Source organism: Galeopterus variegatus, unplaced genomic scaffold (genome assembly GCF_000696425.1).
Source record: "Galeopterus variegatus unplaced genomic scaffold, G_variegatus-3.0.2 Scaffold4383, whole genome shotgun sequence".
Taxonomy (NCBI): Eukaryota; Metazoa; Chordata; class Mammalia; order Dermoptera; family Cynocephalidae; genus Galeopterus; species Galeopterus variegatus.
Window position 1 is genome coordinate 34,818 of NW_007730494.1, and position 6,367 is coordinate 41,184.

The window sequence follows — 6,367 nt, forward strand, 5'->3', positions numbered from 1 at the left end:
CTGTATCCCTTGGGGAAATGTAAAATTTAAAGAGACATTAAAATCAGATAACTTCACTGCCTATCAGAGAAATGACAGGGAAATACTGTTACACATCATGTCGTTTTATGACACTTGTGATTAAGAGCATACATACATTGAACTGGTAATGTATACATATTCTCAAAGTTTTGGAGGGAGAAAGAAAGACAGTTAAAATAAATTGTACAGTAAAAATAAAGTTGTAGATGGTATCAATTTTAAAAAGTTTTGCTTTAAATGTTGATAGGAGAACTCCTCAAACTTTAGAATGTACTTTACACAGATTAATTTTATGACTGTGGATAAAATACCAGGATATCTCACAGTAGGTTATTTCAACTAGAGTGACACCAATTCATAAATCATGCAGTACTGGTTTGAAATCTGGACTTTACACACAGCATAAGATAAGAAGTGAATCAATACATTTTATTTTTCTGAATACCATTTGGAGAAAAAAGTTAAAATGTGCAGAACATTTTTTGGTACATATCTTACATATTCTGCATCATTTTTCACTTTACAGTATCATTTTCTTCATGTTTTCCATTACAACAATGTACTCACTTTACCCTAAACCACTTCCCAAATTTTACCCTAAACCACTTCCCAAATCCTCAGTCCTGTCCCCTGTCATCTAAAACTGCCTACCTCAGCTTTCCTCCAAATCTGGAAACTACTTCTCTCAGAACAGCGGGTCTCAGTCATATAGTAAATGTAAGTTTATTTTATTGAACTAATTTAATGGTTTTCAAACTTGACTGGGTTGCATATTAAATACTAGAAACTATAGACATTCCCAGGCCATTCCAGACCAATTGATTAATCTGTCTGAATTTACCCAGGCCAACCAGTATATGTGTGTATGCTGTGTTTATGTGTATATATGTGTGTATATCTATACCTATATCTAAATCTATCATGTTATATGTACTACTACTAATATGCACTTCTGTATACCACACTAATATACATTGTTATATATAATTATATACAACATAGTGTATATTATAATAGTATGTAATGTAAATATATATTTTTATGGTAGTACATAAAAAGCACCTTTAGAGTACTTCATATTTTAAAAGTGTATTATAAATAACACTGGTGAAACTCTTTATAGAGAAATATCCCTTTTCATTTGTGACTTTTGCTTTAGCATAGTTTTCTCGGTAGAAGCAATAGGAAAAAAATATGTTATTAAATGTTTTACAAAAACCTGACACTGCATCTGCCTTTCTTATTTACAAAGGCATATAGTTTACATCAAATAAGTTGGATTGTGCAGGGAGAAAATGTATATTAGAGAAGCTCCCCTCTTCCTCACTGATATTAAATACTGCTGATCATATATAAAATTTTAATGTATAGTATCAGTATTTTACAATTTTTATACCAGTATCAAACTATTTATAAATAATTTTAACTGTCCTTTATCTAACATAGTGGAGGAAACTTAGAGGGTATCCAAATAGAAGACAAATCATTGTTCTGGGAAATATTAGCATATGATTTGGGAAAGGGGGAGTTTTTGTAATCAAATCATATTTTGGAAATTTCGGGAGCATGTGTTAAATAAATCCAAAAATGTGCTTTGGTATTTCTGGAGAAGATAATGTGGTTTATCTCCTTTAAATAATTAATATGTTGTGTTTAATTAATAGATTTTTCTAATATAACATTTCTCACATTCCTGAAATAAATATATTTGGTCAGTCTGGATTATTTTAAATAATCAATTACACTGAATTGGCTAGTATCTTATTTAGGATTTTATATCTATTTCCTTAATGAAATTGGCAAGTAGTTTTCTTCATTATCTATCTCTTAGGAGAAGAGTTATACCATCTTAATAAAATAATTTGAGATTTTTTAGTTTTCCTATCCTCAGTACATATAGCATATAAATTAATACACTGATATTTTAAACTTACTTTTTATTCAGCTACCTTTTTAATATCCTTATTTATTCTTATGAATTTCCTTTTAGACCTCTAAAATAATATAGGTAGATAATCATATTTTCATGTTTCTTAGAAAAAAATTTTTAACACAGATATGCTTTAAAGTAATAAACAAATAGTTCATAGAAAATTAATATGAGGGTAGTTCTTATTTGTTTTATGATTTTAATGGGAATGCCACTTATTTTTTATTAACATAATATTAAGTACTTAATATATTATTTACAGGTAAATTAATAACATGCAATAATGCATTAGAGGTTTTTAATTGGTTAAGGGCTATATCATTTAATCTGCAATTTACCAAGGATTTTTAAAGTCATTGAAATACATCAGCATCTACTGATGTTTTAACTTCTCTTGCATACATTTTAAGAGGAAGTTCTTGGAGCCAGAGTACCTGAGTTTAAATTCCAACTCCACCACCTGCCAGTTGTGTAACCTTGTTCAGTGTGCTTAACCTCTTTTCTTAGTTTGCTTGTCTGAAAATAGGATGATCATAAAACTACCTACCTCACAAGATTGTTGTGAGGATTAAAGATTTCAGTTTATATAAAACACTTAAAACCTTGCCTGTCACATAGAAAGTGCTAAATGAGTTTTTTATTATAAGATGTGACAAAATGATTGATCAGATTTTTTAATATTAAATTCTCCTTTAATTCAATGACAGTGTCTGTGTATGTATATATATGCATATGCATGTGTACATGTATGTATATATGTATGTATACATATATATATACACACACATATTCTTGTACCTACTGTAAATTATATTAACTAACAAGTATTTTAGCTATTTTTGCATTCAACTCCCTTATACTATATTACTAAGTAATATTTTATTTGTGTGCTATGGCAAGTTTTAACTGTTTATACTACTTTCATGTGCCCATACATTATTTGTTCTCATCCCAATTTTCAGAATCGAATTTATATTGGTTTTCTATTGCCATCACAACTAATCACCACAAACTTCCTGGCTTAAGCAACGCAAATTTATTATCTTACAGTTTTGCAGTTCAGAATTCTAGCATGGTCACACTGAACTAAAAACAAGGTAACAGGGTTGCCTTGATTTCTGGGGACTCAACGGGAGATTCAGTTTCTTTGATTCTTCCAGCTCTAGAGGCCACCTCAGTTTCTTGATTTGTGGTGCCCTTCCTTCATCTTCAAAGGCCTTCTGTCATCACATCATTTTCACTGACTGTAGCCAAGAAAGGTTCTCCAGTTTAAGGACTACTGTGATTAGATTGAGCCCACCTGGATAATTCAGGCTAACTCCCCCTGTCTCAAAGCCCATAACCTTAAGCACATCTGCAAAGTCTCTTTTGCCATGTAAGCTAACAAATTCTTAGGATTAGGACATAAATATCTTAGATGAGTTATGCTTTTAATTGTTTATTGTATTCTGTGTTCCCTTACCTAACAAAACTTAGCTCCTCAAGTTAAAATCTCTTGAACCTTGGAACTCATTTACTAATTCTTAGCTGATTCCCTGATTCCCCCATTCCCCCACTCTAACATCTTTACAAAACTTTTATAACCACCCTGTGCAGTTGTTGCAGTTAACAGGTATAAGCTTCCTCAGATGATTTTCCTTTTTGTCTCTTTTTTCGTGTCCGGCAACGGATCGCAACCCTCAGTGTCGCGCCCGTACCGGACCGGGACCGGCAACGGGATCGCGACCGGCAACGGGATCGCGGTCTGTATGTGGGATCCGAACCCTCGGCGGGAGCACCGCCGCACTCCCAAGCGGTATACTGTAGCAGTGCGCCACTGGGCCGGCCCTTCCTCAGATGATTTTACCATGGCTTCTCTGTTTCACAGATGTTTCAGAGGGCACTTTTCAATTATTTCCTGGATGCAAATATTGAACAGGAAGAATCAATCATTTCAGTATGCTTTCTGATATTTTCCTTTTCTCTTGAAGTTAAATCATTACACACACACACACACACACACACACACACACACATTGGCAGGTGGCCTGTACAGAGATTTGAACCCTTGACCTTGGTGTTATCAACACCATGTAACCAGCCAGCCCTCATTTCATACCTAAATCATTTTCCTTTACCCAGGAACAACTAAAATACCTTCTTCTCTCCCTGTATTGGTGTAGTGGATTGAATTATGTCCCCCCAAAACTCACTGAAGCTTGAATTGTGTCCCCCAAGTTTTATGTATTAGAAACTTAGCCTCCACTGTGACTGTTAAGAGGGTGGGAAATCCTATTACAGTAATTGAAAGGTGAAGCCTTGAAGAGGTGATTAGATTGTAGGACCATGCCACAGTGAATGGATTAAAAATGATGGTCAGGGGCATGGTTCTGAGGGCTTTAAAAGAAGAGGAGAGTCTGTTTTTCTCCCCTGGCTCTCACTGTGCTTCCACCATGTTGCAATGTGAGACCCCTGGGTCACTGTCCCCACCATCCAAGATTCTCATCAGACATGTTCTCTGGGCTTTGGACTTCCTAGCCTCTGAAACTGTAAGCAAATAAGTTTTATTGTCTTATAAATCACCCAGTTTCAAATATTTTGTTATAAGCAACAGAAACGGACTAAAAAATTGGTCTGCTCAGGCTGACATAATAAAATATCGTAGACTGGGTAGTTTAAACAGCAGAAATGCATTTCTCACTGTTATGAAGACTGGGAAGTCTAAGATCAAGGCAATGGCAAAGTAGATTTTATTCTGAGGTTTTTTCTCACTGTGTGCTCATGTGATCATTTCTTTGAACATGCAAAGAAAGAGATCCGTGGTGTCTGTTTCTCTTCTTATAAAGACATAATTTCTATCAGATTAGGGCCCTACCCTTATGACCACATTGAATCATAATTGCCTCTTTAAAGATGCTATCTTCAGATACAGTGTGGGGTTAGGACATGGACATATAAATTTGGAGGGGGACATTCAATTTAGTCTGTAATACTCCTCCATTTTTAAAAGCAGTCTAGAGACTTTAAGCTCTCATAATAGCTTAGACAGTGCTGTGATCTTCCCCCTACAATCACCTTGACATTCTGGAGGAAAATAGTACTTACTTAAAAAATTTTACACTGTATTTAAATGCAATTCCTAGAAAAAAAAAGATTATGGAAAAAAATCCTAACCTACACCTCAAGTGATTTGAGAATTTGAAATTTCAATTATTATTCAGAAAAATCAAACCCATAGATAAATCTTTAAAATATGGTGTTAAGACTGACATGACTGTACAACTTGGGAGAAACCTTCCAACAATCAAGACTGTGTAAATTATCCTGGGACATGAGATGAGCTGGAGAGGTGATGTGCACGATGAACACCTAATTAGTTTTTAAAATTACTGTTACAAAATATGGAAAATAAATTTTTTCAATATGAATAAGATTCAAAAAATACAAAAAGTAACATGTTTATATCATGACCCCACTAATTTTAGAGGACAGAAAAACAATAGGTGATGGAAATAAAATTATTTTCACACTAAAATGATAGCTTCATTAGAATAGGGCTCTCTTTAGTTCACTCATATCTTTATAATCTGTACAAACCAAGAGATTTTTTAAAAAACTGTTTAAAATGATTAAAGAGCTTCAAAAAGGTATAGAATGGATATAGAAATAAGAATATACCACTAAAATAACAACATGGAATATTTTTATGAAAAATGTATAAAATTTCTAGACTAAAAGTATGGGGATAAAAATTAAAAGCTTATTGCATGTGTTAGAAATCAGATTAGACACAGCTAAAAAGAGAATTCATTAACTGGAAAATATATCTGAAGAAATTACACAGCATAAAGAAATAAAGCAATAGAGAATTCAAAATATGGAAGACTATTTCAGATTTATGGGTGACAGAAAAAGAAAGACTAATACATATCCAACAGAAATCCAATATATATCAATAATATTTAAAAAGAAACTATACAGAATGTTGGGAGGCAATACTCGAGAGTAACAGGTAAGAATTTCCCAAAATATTTGAAAGAGTTAATACCCAGCTTTAAGAAGTATAATGTGTTTTAAGTAGGTTTTTCTGTTTTTATTGTTTTTCATTGTTTTTAGAGTTCAAACCAAATAACAGTTTTTAATTTATTTAAAATCTCCTAGAGTCATTCAGACTGATGTGTACTGTTCTAGTGACAAATTTTTAAACCCAATACATCCCAAATATCAGTTTTACTTAGCAAATACTGAGGCTTTTATTCTGGCATTATTTCATTTTGCTTTATATTGGTCCTAAGTAAAGCTATGATTTCTTTTTGGATGAGGGAGCCATAACTTATTTGTTGATTAATGGAGTCTTACTCCAGAATTTTGCTTTTCACATTGGAAACCATGCTTAACCTATATTTAATAAGCATACAGAGTGAATTTGAAAGTACA